We start from the raw sequence: 15,260 nt of genomic DNA on the forward strand, positions 1-15,260 counted from the left end.
TACACATTTCACCTGCCTTTCTCTTAGAATACAACAATGTCTTTTAAAGGGTAAACATTTGTTTGGAGTTTGGGTTGGGGTGTTCTTTTGAACCACCTAAGGAACATTTTGTGCTGCTTGATTATTCAATTACAACAGAGAAGAGACAACCCATTATGAGGAATTATGAATCCACACATTGGAAGGAAATCCTGTGATTTTGTTTTGCCTATCAGCCTTTCCATCTGTACTTGTGTTGAAATGAAACAAAATACAACTTAATGAATAGGGAGCCCCATGAAGTGAAGCAAGCACTAAGGATGGCTGATGCCAGATGGTTAATTCTGCAGAACTTCACTCAACACTTTTTTTCTCTCTAGGTGTCTTGGCCCAGTATCTACTTACCTCAGTAACAGAAAGCATGTTTTTAACACCATTACCTCCTGCTGAGCCAGTGCAGCTTATAAAAGAGCAGGCTGGATTCTTTTTGTCTCATACATCAACTACAACACTGTCAGTGAGGTTCCATTTGCAGAATCTTTATTACTGCTGATGATGTCAGAGAAAAGGAACATAGCGTGATTAGTAGATTGCAGGTGGAATTTACAACACTGGCAGTTAAAAATGATCTTTTGATTTATCAACTGAGAACATTCAATCTAAAAGTCACTGAGAGTGAATAAATATGTTCAAAACCATCAGATCACTTTAGAAATCGATTCTCTATTTATAATTACAGTTTAAATGCTATTAAAAAGCTCCTTTCCTTGCTGTTTTGCATTTTTTTTTTTTGGTCTGTTAGAATCATTTGTCTTTCTGGGGGGAATAACTACATAAAATCCTTCTATAAGGACCCACATTTGCCTTTGTGAATAACTTAACGCTAGTTTCAAGACAATGGAGCATGTGTGTATGTGTGCACTGTAGTCACACATTGTTTATGACTAGAATATTCATTTGCTCAGATCTTATGTTTCTAGAGGTTAAAGGAATCAGCTTTGAATTTTACCCTACTCCTCTTTTTTGCTGCCTCTTTGATCAAAAAGACATAATTTAACATTTTATTGTCTGACTTAAATCTTTTTTTCTAGGAGATCTGAATAAAGCTGGATTGTTTTCTATTTACAATAGAGACAGCTAGTGTTAAGTAATGACCTGGTAAAAGGTGCACAATTTCTTGGAGTCAATTCAGTTGTTTTCCTCTAATACCGTAGTCTTTAAAATAGATACCCAAATAGATAGGTGCCTAATATGTCACTTTTCAATATGAAATTGCACAATGAATAAAAGTATCTCTATTTAAAGATGAATTTCTGGGTATTGCAATATCAATATGTTACTAAAAGTGTAAGAAACATGGTGTGAGAAAGATAGTTGAAATATCTGTACACAGTCCACTCTTTTCTCACATTACCCTAATTTGACTTTCTTTATTGACTTAATAACAATCTATCCCTTCTTGTGGAGTTAGTGGAAATGGCTTCTTCATTCATTTCATTGTTTTCAGTCAACTAACATTTTAGATTGATATTTAGATGCTCAGTTTTACCTATAATGGAGGATACTTTTTATAGTGTCAGAAACATGCAAGATATATTAGAAAGGGTCAACTTTCAGAAGACATGGAGAAAGCCCAGTAATAGTATCAGCTTCTGTGTATCAGAGATAATCTAACTTTCAGAATTCTCTCTATTACTATGTGGTATCAATATAGTAAGGTCCATATATGTTAAACAATGTGTTAAGGTTAACTGTAAAAATATAATTGCCTGACAAATAACTTTAAAGTTTGTATGGAAATGTGAAAGATCCCAAATACCCAAAAACAATCTTGAGAAAGAAGAATGGAACTGGAAGAATCATTTTCCTGGACTTCAGAGTATACTACAAAGCTACAGCCATCAAAATGCTGTGGTACTGCACAAAAAAAAAAAAAGATAGGTTAATGGAACAGAACAGAGAGCCCAGAAATAAACCCATGCCCAGGTCAATTAACCTATGACAAAGGAGGCAATAATATACAATGGAGAAAACAGTCTCTTTAATAAGTGTTGTTGGGAAAACCATACAGCTACATGTAAAAGAATGAAATTAGAACATTTTATAACATCATATACAAAAATAAATTCAAAATAGATTGGATAACTAATCATAATGTCAGAAACCATAAAACTCCTAGATGAAAGCATAGGCATATATATCATAGCAACATTTTTTTAGGTCTGCCTCCCAAAGCAAAGGACGTAAAGGCAAAAATAAAAAAATGGGACCTGATTAGACTTGAAAGCTTTTGCACAGCAAAGGAAACCATCAACAAAATGAAACACAACTTCTTAGCAAAAATTATGATCAATAAGGGGTTACTATCTAAAATAGATAAAAAGCTCATATAACTCAATGTCAAAAAAAACAAAAATGGGCAGAAGAACTTAATAGGCATTTTTCTAAAGAGGACATGCAGATGGCTAAAAGGCACATGAAAAGTTGCTCAATGTCACTATTAATCAGAGAAATGTAAATCAAAACCATAATGAGATACGACCTCACACCTGTCAGAATGGCTATCATCAAAAGAACACAGATAAAAAAAATTTGGCAAGGATGTAAAGAAAAGAGCATGCTTGTACACTCTTGGTGGGAACAGTGGTGGTACAGCCGCTGTGGAAAAAAGTATGCAGGTTTCTTAAAAAAATGAAAATAGAACTACCATATGACCCATCATTCCACTCCTGGGTACATATCCAGGAAAAAAACAAAAACACTAATTCAAAAAGATACATGCACCCCTATGTTCACAGCAGTATTATTTACAATTGTCAAGATATGGAAGCAACCTATATCTATCAATAGATGAATTGATATTCACAGTGAAATTCTACACAGCCATAAAAAACAGTAATGAAATTTTGCCATTTGCAAAAACATAAGTGGACTTGGAGGGTATTATGCTAAGTAAAATAAGTCAGACAGAGAAAGACAAATACTATATGATATCACTTATATGTGGAATCTAAAAAATATGACAAATTAGTAAATGTACCAAAAAAGAAACAGACTCACAGATATAGAGAACAAACTAGTGGTTACCAGTGGGAAGAGGAGAAGGGGATGGGGCAATACAGAATTAGGGGATTTAGAGATACAAATTATTGTGTACAAAGCTACGAGGATATATTTACAGGGGATACAGTCAATATTTTATATAAACTATAAATGAAATACAACATTTAAAAATTTTGAATCACTATATGGTACCCCAGTAATATACAATAGTGTACATCAACTATACTTCAATTAAAAAAAATATATACTGGCTTGTGTCTTTGGACATCTCCTGATCAAGAATTTAGCCACCTAAATCTATGTATATAATCAATGATAAACTATGCCAATGCTTAAAGTATTTTCATTATGATTTGTCATGGGTATTTTTCAGTTAAAATACCATATTTAAAAAAAATATGTATCCAAAGTAGCTTCTAAATTTCTCTAGCTGGTTAATAGGTTATAAGCCAGATGGAGACATAGCAGGTATGCCTCTCAGTTAATAGACTCATGTGTGAAGGAAACAAGTTCTATTACGTTCTTAATGTTCTATTATCTTATTAGTATGTTCTATTATGGTCTATTTTGAGTCTCTCTACCATTGGATTAGTGATGCTCTTATTCTTAGTGTTTAGAGTAGGGGAAGTTGTCCTTGACTGTCAATGCCTCAGCTACTGTCAAGGTTTGGAGTGGTTTACACACTGCCAAGGAATTAAGGGGCAAGAGGCCAGCTGGTCTTCATGTTATTCATACTAATATCAGAATAGACATAAAACATCACCTAAGCATGGATTATGCCTTTGGTGTTGTATCTAAAAAGTATCACCACACCCAGGGTCACCTATAATGTTCTCCAGTGTTGTCTTCTGGGAGTTTAATAATTTTTATATTTAGCTCTATGATCCATTTTGAGTTAATTTTTGTAAAGTCGTAATGCCTATTTCTAGATTTTTTTTTTTTTAACACATGATCATTCGTTTAAAAGAAAGTTTTTTCTGGGCGTTCCTGTCGTGGCTCAGTGGTTAACGAATCCAACTAGGAACCATGAGGTTGAGGGTTTGATCCCTGGCCTTGCTCAGTGGGTTAAGAATCCGGTGTTGCTGTGAGCTGTGGTGTAGGTTGCAGATGTGGCTCGGATCCCACGTTGCTGTGGCTGTGGCCTAGGCCGGCAACTACAGCTCCGATTCCATTCCTAGCCTGGAAACCCCCATATGCTGCGGGTGTGGCCCTAGAAAAGGCAAAAAGACAATAAATGAATAAATAAATAAATAAATAAATAAAACAAAATAAAAGAAAAAAAGTCTTTTCTCCATTACATTACCTTTGCTCTTTTGTCAAAGATCAGTTGACTATATTCATGTGGGTCTATTTCTGGGCTTTAACCTTTGCTTCCGTTGATCTATTTGTCCTTTCCCTAGAATGCCTGATTTTTAGCTCCCAATTTCCTTTTTATAGATTGGGACATTGAACCCTGCATGTGTTGTCTTATAATTATGTCTTCATTTTAAATTAGCTCACCAGTTGTCAATTCTAATTAAATACAATTAAAATATAACTATCCCCTGCAGTCTGTCCTTACACTTAATGTTTAAGGCAAATACATAAACTTAGTATTAAAATCCACAAAATCAGTCTTTTTCTAAAGGCTGTTTTTATTTTTGCCTTCTATGAGTCTTGAGAACTTTTATCATACTATGCTATCAATTACCAGCAATTGGTAAATCTCACCAATTACCAATGTGATTTTCAATTGCAAGGATTTTCCCCAGTGGTTGCTTCCATCAGAACACTGCTCTGCCAGCTGCTTGACCCTGCAGTGGCCTTCTCATTCTTCACTTTGCCACTGGCAGTGAAAACAACATTTTAAGAATCTTGCATATTCTTATTGCTGAGTTTATGCATTGCTTATGAAGTATTGTGCACCTACTAAGAAGTATTTTTCATGATGAATGAAGAGGAATATTCACTTGATTTAATCTGTAGACCCAAGCTTATATTAAGTTTTGCTAATAGCTATGTATATATGCTTTTTTCAGTAACCTAGAAAAAAATAACTTATGAAAAAGTATCCAATCTGTTTGGCAACTATTTTTGAATTTTCTTGAACAAGCAATGCTGTTTTCAGGACTTGTTTGTGTCTTTTCAAAAGATGGTCAGGAATATGTATGGAATATACATGCCAATGTGCTTTGAAAAGTATTATCCAAATGTGGATAGTTCATTTTGATTCCAAAGACACAGAAAATGATATTATCAATTCAGTCAAGTAGAAGTAATTAGTGATATGGTGTGTGAATCTGTTTTAACTTTTTCACATATTTATTTATTTATTTCTGTCTCTTTGAGAACAAAATGTTTTTAGGAGGGATTACCACAGGGGAGTGGGTCCTTAGAGACTTCTTGCTCCATAAATATCCTGTTCTTCTGAGATTGTTTCTGAACTTCAGAATATATTATACATGCTGGGAGATATTTTTACTTCAAGTGGAGACTACATAAATTTAAACATTTTCAAATGAATAAGTGAATAATACTAAGGAGACAGAGTGTTGTGTTATTTCAACAGAGGCTCTGATAAAGAGTTACCTGGTATGGATGCTCTGTAGGTACTTCAAACACAAACCCTCTAAGTGGACTTATCACCATCTGCACATTTGCCCTTGTAGACTGGGCTCTTCCTCTGAGCCCCAACAGTATCAGAATCTGCATTTGTTCACCTGCTAAATAAGAATATGGTCACATCTCCCTTCCTCCTCTCCCTTCCTCAGAATTCTCTTGATCCTGCCTCTTTCATATTCACTGTCATTGCTTCTGTTCAGGCCCTGTCACTCTGATCTGGATTATTGCAGATACCTCTACCCTCTGCTGCCTACACCTCTAATCATTCCAGTCAGGTTAACCTACGCAAAAAAACACAGAACCAGATACATCTTTTTCCTCCTTTAAAGAAAATCATCAATATGTCTTCATTTTCTTCAAAATAAATTTCAAAGTACTTAAATACGTTAGTGTTATTTTCAAGACCTGTTTCAATCTAGTTCCCAAAAAACTTCTCGGCAATCTCTCCATACAATTTTCACATTCAATCTTTTCTCAATCATATTCCACACTCTTTGCTATTTCCCTAAAATGACACCCCTGGAGCACTTCGTGTGACAACTACTTTCCTATTTTTCCCTGCTTCTAAGTTAAGGGGAGACTTTTCTATTTAAAGGGCTTCTGAAAAATTGTAGATGTATGTGGAGAGCAATTGGAAAATCTTTCCTTAAGGAATGCTTGAGAATAAGGAGTTTTGTTGTTTTTTTGGAGAGAGTATTTGTTTATTTGTTCTATAGACAATAAAACAAAGTTTGAGACAGCTTTTTAATATTGAAAATATGTCATGAAGTAAATTGAATAGACTGATTCTTTGCAATATAACAGGATTTGAACAAATGAGTGGAATTTATAGAAATGCAGTCTTTTGAAGATTTTTTTAATTCAAACAAAAGACATTTTAATGGACACTGGAAAAAAGAACATAAGTGTATGGCTAATCTAGTCCCTTTATGTACAGGATTTCTTTAATCCTAATTATATATTTTAAGAATGTTTATTAATAACAGAAGAATGAATAAAGGTTTAAGCAACAAAGCTAAGATTTAAATTCCAAAGTGATTCACTCAAAATGAAGTGTGTGCATGTACCACTGTGCTCTGAGTACCTAGCACTGGAAATACTGAGGTGCTACCAACTGCCCAATTATTAAAGATATGATGAAAGGGTTTTCAGCATTGACTGAGAGGAAGAAATCTGTGCTTTAAAAAGAAAAGATTTCTTTCAATGTTAAGAATTGCTAGTTTACTAGCCTAATAAGATTTATATTAGTAAACATCTCTTTAAACTTCTATTTTTTTTCCAAATGTATTGTTAAAAGTGTTCAGAAAATAAAAGTAAGCAAGACTCTGCTCTCTCCAGGGAATATTAATCCAAGGAAACAAGCAAGGTGTCCTGTTTCTTGTTCCCACACACCTTCCCAAGGTCTTCTAGTAAAATTCACTTTAGGAGATTAATGGCAATATATTTTCATGGCATCTATAGTACAGAATTAGCTTCTATAATGGCACCTTATGTACCTTGCTCATAAAATTCAATACTCTAAACTGTATTTCGGATTTTTCAGTGGCCTCTATGTTGTTTCCCAAAATTATTTCCTGGCTGATGCAATCTTCTTTGATACCAAACTTATCAGAAGGCTTCTAAAGCTTCTTCAGAGGAAAGGAAACCTCCCAGAATGTCATTATTCTAGTTTTAAATTATTCTGCAATGTTTCACAGCATGTAAGTAAACATATACATCATAGATAATTATCAAAACAATCTCAAAAACAAAAAAAGAGAGACATCTTGAAAATTCACCTTAACTGTGGTCATGATATAGAAAGTAGATCTGAAAAAAGGAGCATAAAGAAAAAGGGATGTGTGCTCTGTTCGGTATCTTATATGGTTTAATACAAGAAAATGGTTCTTACAGGGTTTTTTATAATATATATTTTATAACTCAATGTTTTGTCTTTATATGCATAGAGTCATTTTCCAAGTAAAATAAACATGAATAACAAGTAAATTCTTTGAGAAACCAATCAACTGCAGATGTATATTACTTTTTTATTTATTCAAAAAAATCTAATATCTGAGAGTGTAACTAGAAAAGGGGCTGGATAACAGTTGATCAAACTGAGTTCACCTTTTTCAAGTACTTTTTCCAATATTTGCTCAACCTAATACAGTGCTCCATCTATTACTACTAGCTTGATTCTGACAGAGCAACACATGGGCCCTTGGCTGCTATGTTGGACTGGTAAGTGTCTGCCCTAAGTTCTTCTTTTCTTTCTATAATAGACCAGCATTAGGAGTTCCCATTATGATGCAGCGGAACAAATCCAACTAGTAACCATGAGGTTGTGGGTTCGATCCCTGGCCTCTCTCAGTGGGTTAAGGATCTGGCATTGTCATGAGCTGTAGTATAGGTCACAGATGTGGCTCAGATCCTGCTTTGCTGTGTCTGTGATTTATGCTGGCAGCTGTAGTTCCAATTCAGGCCCTAGCCTGGGAACTTCCAAATGCTGCAGGTGTGGGCCAAAAAAGCAATGTATAGATATATATATATAGTACCAGCATTAGAATAACGTTAACAGATTAAGTTTCAACTTTTCTTGTTCACATTTAAATCATTTCTGATTTGTGGGAACAAAGTTTCCTTTTATGATTGCACATCTATATTTTTTTCCACAGGAAAAAGAAAAGTTATCCAGGACATCATTCTGGGTGAATTTTCCAAAAAGATATTAATAATTTGTTTTTGCAATACTATTTCCTAAAACATACATCTTGACAATGGGCTGTTATTACACATTCCTTCCCACTGGTCAATTAGCCCTTTGGTCCGTTAAGCTTCAATTGGAGGAGGCAGTGACAGAGTTGAAGGCTAAACACAACAGCAAGCTCTGTGATCATTAATGTTGCAGAAAAAGGTAAAGAAATAGTTGTTGCTGCACTGTTCACCCTGGCACTCACTCTGCAAGGCCTGAGATAAGACTTAGCACAATGTCATAAATAATAATGAAACAAGGTTCAAAATGCAAAATCCAATTCAATACATTTGAAAGCAAGTGTGGAATAAAACAAGACAGTTGATCATAAAAAGCACTCTTGATTGTTCTAAACTTCATTGGAATTGTCAAACAAGTTATAATATTAAAATACCCAGAGAGATCATCCATATTTAGAATTTATATAATTCCATATTATATACAGCATGAAGCAGAACCAGATGATAGATTAACTGCTTATCCAATACCCAAATTTTAGGAATTAGTTTTTTATTTTTTTAATGTAAAAAACCCTGTTACTTTGGGTAGTATGGCCATTTTAACGGTATTAATTCTTCCAATCCAGGAGCATGGGATATCTTTCCATTTCTTTGAATCCTCTTTAAATTCCTTGATTAATGGTTTATAGTTCTCAGCATATAAGTCTTTCACCACCTTGGTCAGGTTTATTCCTAGGTATTTAATTTTGGGGGGGTGCCATTTTAAAAGGTATTGTATTTTTAAATTCCTTCTCTAATATTTCATTGTTACTATACAGAAATGCACCCAATTTCTGGATGTTAATCTTGTATCCTGCTACTTCACTGAATTTGTATATCAGTTTGAGGGGTTTTTGTGTGGAGTCCTTAGGGTTTTCAATATACAGCATCATGTCATCTGCAATGAGTGACAATTTTACCTCTTCTCTTCCAATTTGGATACTTTTATTTCTTTTGTTTGTCTGATTACTGTTACTAGGACTTCCAATATTGAATCCCTATCAATGACATTTTTCACAGGACTAGAACAAATAATCCAAAAATTGTATATGGAATCTTAAAAAGACCCAGAATTGCCAAAGCAATCCTGAGAAACAAGCAGGAGGCATAACTTTCCCAGATTTCAGACAATATTACAAAGCTACAGTAATCACAACACTGTGTTAATTGTACTGAAACATGCATACAAACAAATGGGCCAGAATACAGAACCTTGAAATAAACCCAGACACCTATGAACAATAATCTTCAACAAAGGAGACAAGAATAAGTTGGGAAAAAAAAAACAGTCTCTTCAGCAAGTGGTGATGAGAAAACTGGACAGCCGCATGTAGATAAATGAAACTAGAATACACCCTCACACCATGCACGAAAATAAATTCAAAATAGCTTAAAGACAAACATAAGACAAGACACTATAAAACTCCTGGAAGAGAACATAGGAAAAACATTCTCTGACATCAACCTTATAAATGTTTTCTTAGATCAGTCTACAAAAGCAATAGAAATAAAAACAAAAATAAAAATAAATCAATAGAACCTAATCAAACTGACAAGCTTTTGCACACCAAAGAAAACCATTAAAAAAAAAGCAACCTATGGAATGGGAGAAAATAGCTGCAAACAATGCAACCAACAAGGGCTTAATCTCTAAAATAATACAAACAACTCATACAACTCAACAGCAAAAAAACCAACAAATCAATTGAAAAAAATGGGCAAAAGACCTGAATAGACATTTCTCCAAAGAAGATATACAGATGGCCAACAAGTACATGAAAAAATGCTCAATGTCACTAATTATTTTAGAAATGGAAATAAAAATTACAATGAGGTATGACCTCACACCAATCAGAATGGCTATCATTAATAGTCTACAAATAACCACTGCTGGAGAGGATGTGGAGAAAAGGGAACTTTCATGCACTGTTGGTGGGAATATAATTTGGTAAAACCTCTATGGAAAATGGTATGGAGGTATCTCAGAAAACTAAATATAGAACTACCATATGATCCAGCAATCCCACTCCTGGGCATACATCTGGACAAAACTTTCTTTCAAAAAGATACAAGCACCCCTATGTTCATTAGAGCATTATTCACAAGAGCCAAAACATGGAAACAACCTAAATGCCCACTGACACGTGAATGGATTAAGAAGATGTGGTACATATACACAATGGAATACTACTCAGCCATAAAAAGGACAAAATAATACATTTGCAGCTACATGGATGGAACTAGAGACTCTCATACTAGGTGAAGCAAGTCAAAAAGAGAAAGATAAATATCATATGACATCATTTATATATGGAATATAATATATGGCACAAATGAACATATCTATAGAAAAAAAAAGAAAAGTCATGGACGTACAAAACAGACTTGTGGTTGCCAAGGTACAGGGACAAAGTAGGATGGACTGAGAGTTTGGGGTTAGTAGATGCAAACTATTGCATCTAGAATGGATAGGCAATGAGGACCTGCTATGTAGCACAGGGAACTAGATACAGTATCTAGTCACTTGTGATGGAACATGATGGAGGACAATGTGAGAAAAAGAACGTATGTACACGTGTAACTGGGTCACTTTGCTGTACAATAGAAATTAACAGAACATTGTAAATGAAGTATAAGAAAAAATTTTTTAATGTGTTGTTTAATTTCTAGGTATTTTTATAAATTTTGGTTATCTTTTTGTTATTAATTTCTATTTTGATTATGTTGTTATCAGAGTATGTGTTTTATGATTTCAATTTAAATTTGTTAAGCTTTATTTTATGATACAAGACATGCTTATTTTGGTGAATGGCTAAGTTTATTTTAAAAGAATATGTTTTCTCCTCTTAAAAAAAGATTCCACATATGTGTGAGATCATGATTGTATTCCTAAAAAAATATATAATCTTAAAATAAATCCTATTACTAATAACTAAATTTTAAATTCAAACATCTGATTAATTTGGGAATCACAAGTAAAAAACTCAATCATAAAAAGTAAAAATATTGATTTACTGTTTTACAGGTAGCAGATTATATTAAAATGTATTTGGTGATATTCAAGAAAGGGGAAATTTTCTCTGCTTTCATGGAATATGTAATCTAGTGCAGGAAAAATAACCAGAGCTGATAATGTAACTTGTAAACATTTGCAAGGCAATAGGCCAAGGTAATTCATATAATTCAATAATGTGAAGCAAAATGGAGCAAGAAATCACCAGAGTAAGTGGGCAAATATAGGATTATAGGTTACAAAGCATTTTGGAATTAAGAATTATAGAAGATCTTATTTATTCATGCAGATCTAGCTGAGTACAGAAATCTCACCCTTTACCACCATTTATGCCACATATTAGTCATGTGGTAAATCACCAGGCTAAGTTCAGTGCAAACTAAGAGGCCTAATGAGGTGTTCCATCAGGCAAATATGAACCTACCAAGGGCATAATAGCTGGAATCACAGCTGGCAGCATATTGCTTTCAAATTGCAAATCCTTCTAAGTCTCTATTAGCAAAAGGAGAGGCTATGAAGCTAGGGTTTCAGGGGCAGACAAAACTAAATTTCCTAACCAATGCGAATATTAATATTTAAGAATATAATATTAATCAGCTATGCAGAAAACATAGTGTTACTCAACTATGTCAAAAAACCAAAAGGGGTTCCACTAAAATGGTCAGTGAAATTTAGGAGATTAGGCATGAAATCAGTGCGGCAAAGGAATAGATTGCCAAATTCTGGAGCCAAAATTCAAGAGCAATTTTTGGTGTAGTTCTTACCCTAAAGATATGCAAAACAAATGGAAGAAGACTGCGGAGTGACAGGAAACCCTACACCACCTTTTCTCTGACCTTGACATGAACCTTATCTCTGTCACTTTCATTACCTGTCCGGCTATGTACCCACAGATTCTATTCTACTGTTTCAGTAGACTCTCCAGCTTAAACCCATTTATCTCTTCCTTATTTCTGTTTTACAGGCTCCTCTTTCAAGGCATTGAACTACCAACAGAAGTACTTTAGCATGGCTCCAGGCTATCAGACACTCCTGGAGTAGAGTCTTTAGGACTGCAATCCTCCTGTAGGAATTAAACATTCACAAGGCTAAAACTTCCCTTAGTACTCCTATAGGCTTCAGAAGTGCTCAGCAAAAAAAGTAACCATAGCTTCCCACTCTCTGCCCCCCCCATAATTGTATAGTCTATTTATAAATTATATATAAAGAAAAAGTTTCAAAGGAGTTCCCTGTGGTACAGAGGGTTAAGGATCTGGTGTCAATGCAGTGTCTTGAGTCCCTGCTGTGGTGGGGATTGGATCCCTAGCCCAAGCACTTCAACATGCGGGGGGCACAGCCAAAAAACAAAAAGGAAAATTTCTAAAAATCATATAAAATGCTTACCCTCAGTTGAATAAGATCAGAAAACTTTCAACTTCTTATCTGAAAAAGTCACAGGAACAAGGAATTTAAACTGCTGTATTTGCTGGCAAAACAAAAAATAAATACATAAATAAATAAATGCTAGCAAAAAAAAAAAAAAAGGTAACCAACACTGGAGCCTGGGGTTCTTTACTACGTGATGATTACAATTATTTTATTATTATGTAAGTAGTCAACTAGTCTCATCAAGTTATAGTAATATTTTCTTAAGATTAACAATTAAAATCTTCCCCCAATTTAGAAGACAAATTCAAGTTTTAACAAGCAACATTACCCAAATCACATCCATCCATACATACATATATATATATATACATACATACAATATATATACATATATATATATACATACACATACACATATATATATATTTGTCTTTTAGAAAAAACACATTCATGGCATACGGAGGTTCCCAGACTAGGGGTCCAATAGGAGCTGAAGCTGCTGGCCTACACCACAGGCATAGCAATGCCAGATTTGAGCAGCTTCTGCGACCTATACCACAGCTCACAGCAATGCCAGATCCTTAACCCAATTGGCGAGGCCAGGGATCGAACCCATGTCTTCATGGACACTAGTCGGGTTTGTTAACCACTGAGCCATGATGGGAACACCCATAAAAATATTTTTTACATAAAAGCTGTTAACCATATTTGATGATTGCTCCTGTCCCTGGCCTCAAAAAGGCTGAAAAGAATTTAATGAAAATAGTATTATAGGAGAAACCCTAGTCACCTTCCAGGAAAACTTCTCCAGCTTTCTGCCTAGGACTTAAAAAAAAAATCGCTGTGTTTTGGTCTTGGTATTACCTTCTTAGAAATTAATAACCATGCACAAATATGAAATACAGAAATGTAAGGGTGGTTGAAATTGAGGGAGATGACTTTTGAGAGTTGAGAGAAATTGTCTATTTTATGTATTATCCTCTTCAGACATTTAGTTAGAATTGCTGGATTTTTATTTCAATCTGAACTTTCTCTTAGAAATGCTCAGAAGAAGACTAAGTTTTTTGCATTGGTATAGTTATATTTACCCTTTCATTTCTTATCATTCTTTAATCAAAACTCTTTTGTCTAAGTTTATTATCTGAAAGATACTCTCAGTATATATTTATCACATGTATATATAGAAAATTGTCTTCATGTTTTAGCATTATTGAATCATGTTTAAGTGTCCTTACTCCTTTTGAAAAATGTAACAATAGCACTTTATTTTACAAACATTTTTATGATTACAGAGTACATTTTTTAAGACAGTCAAGCAATATGTAGAATACCATGTTCTTTATTTCAAGTGGAAATTAAATTTTCTCCATATAAATTTTTCCATATAAATCTTATGTAAGTGCTGATAGTATATATTATTTTCTTTCTTATTTGGAATAAAAATATAAACCATAGTATCTGTCTCTACAAACTACCTCATCTACAAAATACATATCCCACTTCATAAGATTGATATGAGAATTAAGTCATGTATGTCTTGAACAATTTGCAATATTGAGCAGTTTTTATAGACTTCCTAGTAAATTGAAATGAACTAAATAGGCAAATAAAATTTTAAGATACAGTGTAGAAAATGTAGTTGGTAAAAGAAGTTATCGGCTGTAACAGAGTGGTCAGGTCCCCAAATGTAGCTATATTACATTTTCACATACATAACTAGATCTTTAAATATTTAGAAAAGAACTTACTTTGACTACTTATAGCAACATAACTTTAATCTAGACAGTTAAAAATCGCATTTATTTATTTTGTCTTTTTTAGGGCCGCACCAGCGGCATATGCAGGTTCCCAGGCTAAGGCTCAAATCAGCTATAGCAGCCGGCTTACACCACAGCCACAGCAAGACCAGATCCAAGCCACGTCTGCAACCTACACCATAGCTCACGGCAACACTGGATCCTTAACCCACTGAGCAAGGCCAGGGATCAAACCTGTGTCTTTATGGATACTAGTCAGATTCATTTCCACTGAGCCACGAAGGGAACGCCGAAAAATCGCATTTAAAAATACTTAACTTTAAAAAATTTGGGGGGGGAATAAAATTATAAAAATTTAGATGCTTCAAGTGAAACACTGAATTAAACAAATTTCATTTACTATCAAAACAATTTTTCCTAGCATTGAGGTTCATACCAACACCAAAATAACACATATGAAATCTTCTGATCTCAAAAGCTCAGTAATATAAGTAGGACTAGACTGTAATTTCTCTTTTTTTCACCATTCAGAGTATAGTGGCTCAGAATTGGGTGGCCCCAATTGCTTTCAGAGGCCTGGTAGAGGGAAAAGTAAAAAGAACAAGCTATCCCGGCCTACAACTTCCCCTCTAGTGTCTTGGAAGCTCCATTCAATGATACTTATTGATCCTTTAAAAAAGAAGTCTTCAGGAGTTCCCTTGTGGCTCAGTGGGTTAAGGACTCAATGCAGTCACTGCTTTGGCTCAGGT

The 15,260-nt window shown here is 34.3% G+C and overlaps 1 long non-coding RNA gene across 3 annotated transcripts in view; it reads right to left on the reverse strand.

Moving 5' to 3' along the window:
* Window positions 1-759: 759 nt before the first annotated feature.
* Window positions 760-15,260, reverse strand: part of LOC146400106 (uncharacterized) — a 201,164-nt gene continuing 186,663 nt past the window's right edge. The window contains exons 2-3 of one of the 3 annotated variants that reach the window (XR_014816193.1): window positions 12,770-12,808; window positions 760-5,744 (exon numbers count right to left, since the gene is read on the reverse strand). This is a non-coding gene — a long non-coding RNA (uncharacterized LOC146400106). Of the gene's footprint in view, window positions 5,745-9,316; window positions 12,852-15,260 lie in introns of those variants that run through there. The other 2 variants (XR_014816192.1, XR_014816191.1) reach the window with 2 other exon arrangements.

The sequence above is a fragment of the Sus scrofa genome, chromosome 9 (genome assembly GCF_054392235.1).
Source record: "Sus scrofa isolate SSC_HxYL_T2T_F1_AM1 chromosome 9, Sscrofa_HxYL_maternal_Yorkshire_Landrace_v2.0, whole genome shotgun sequence".
NCBI classification, from domain to species: domain Eukaryota; kingdom Metazoa; phylum Chordata; class Mammalia; order Artiodactyla; family Suidae; genus Sus; species Sus scrofa.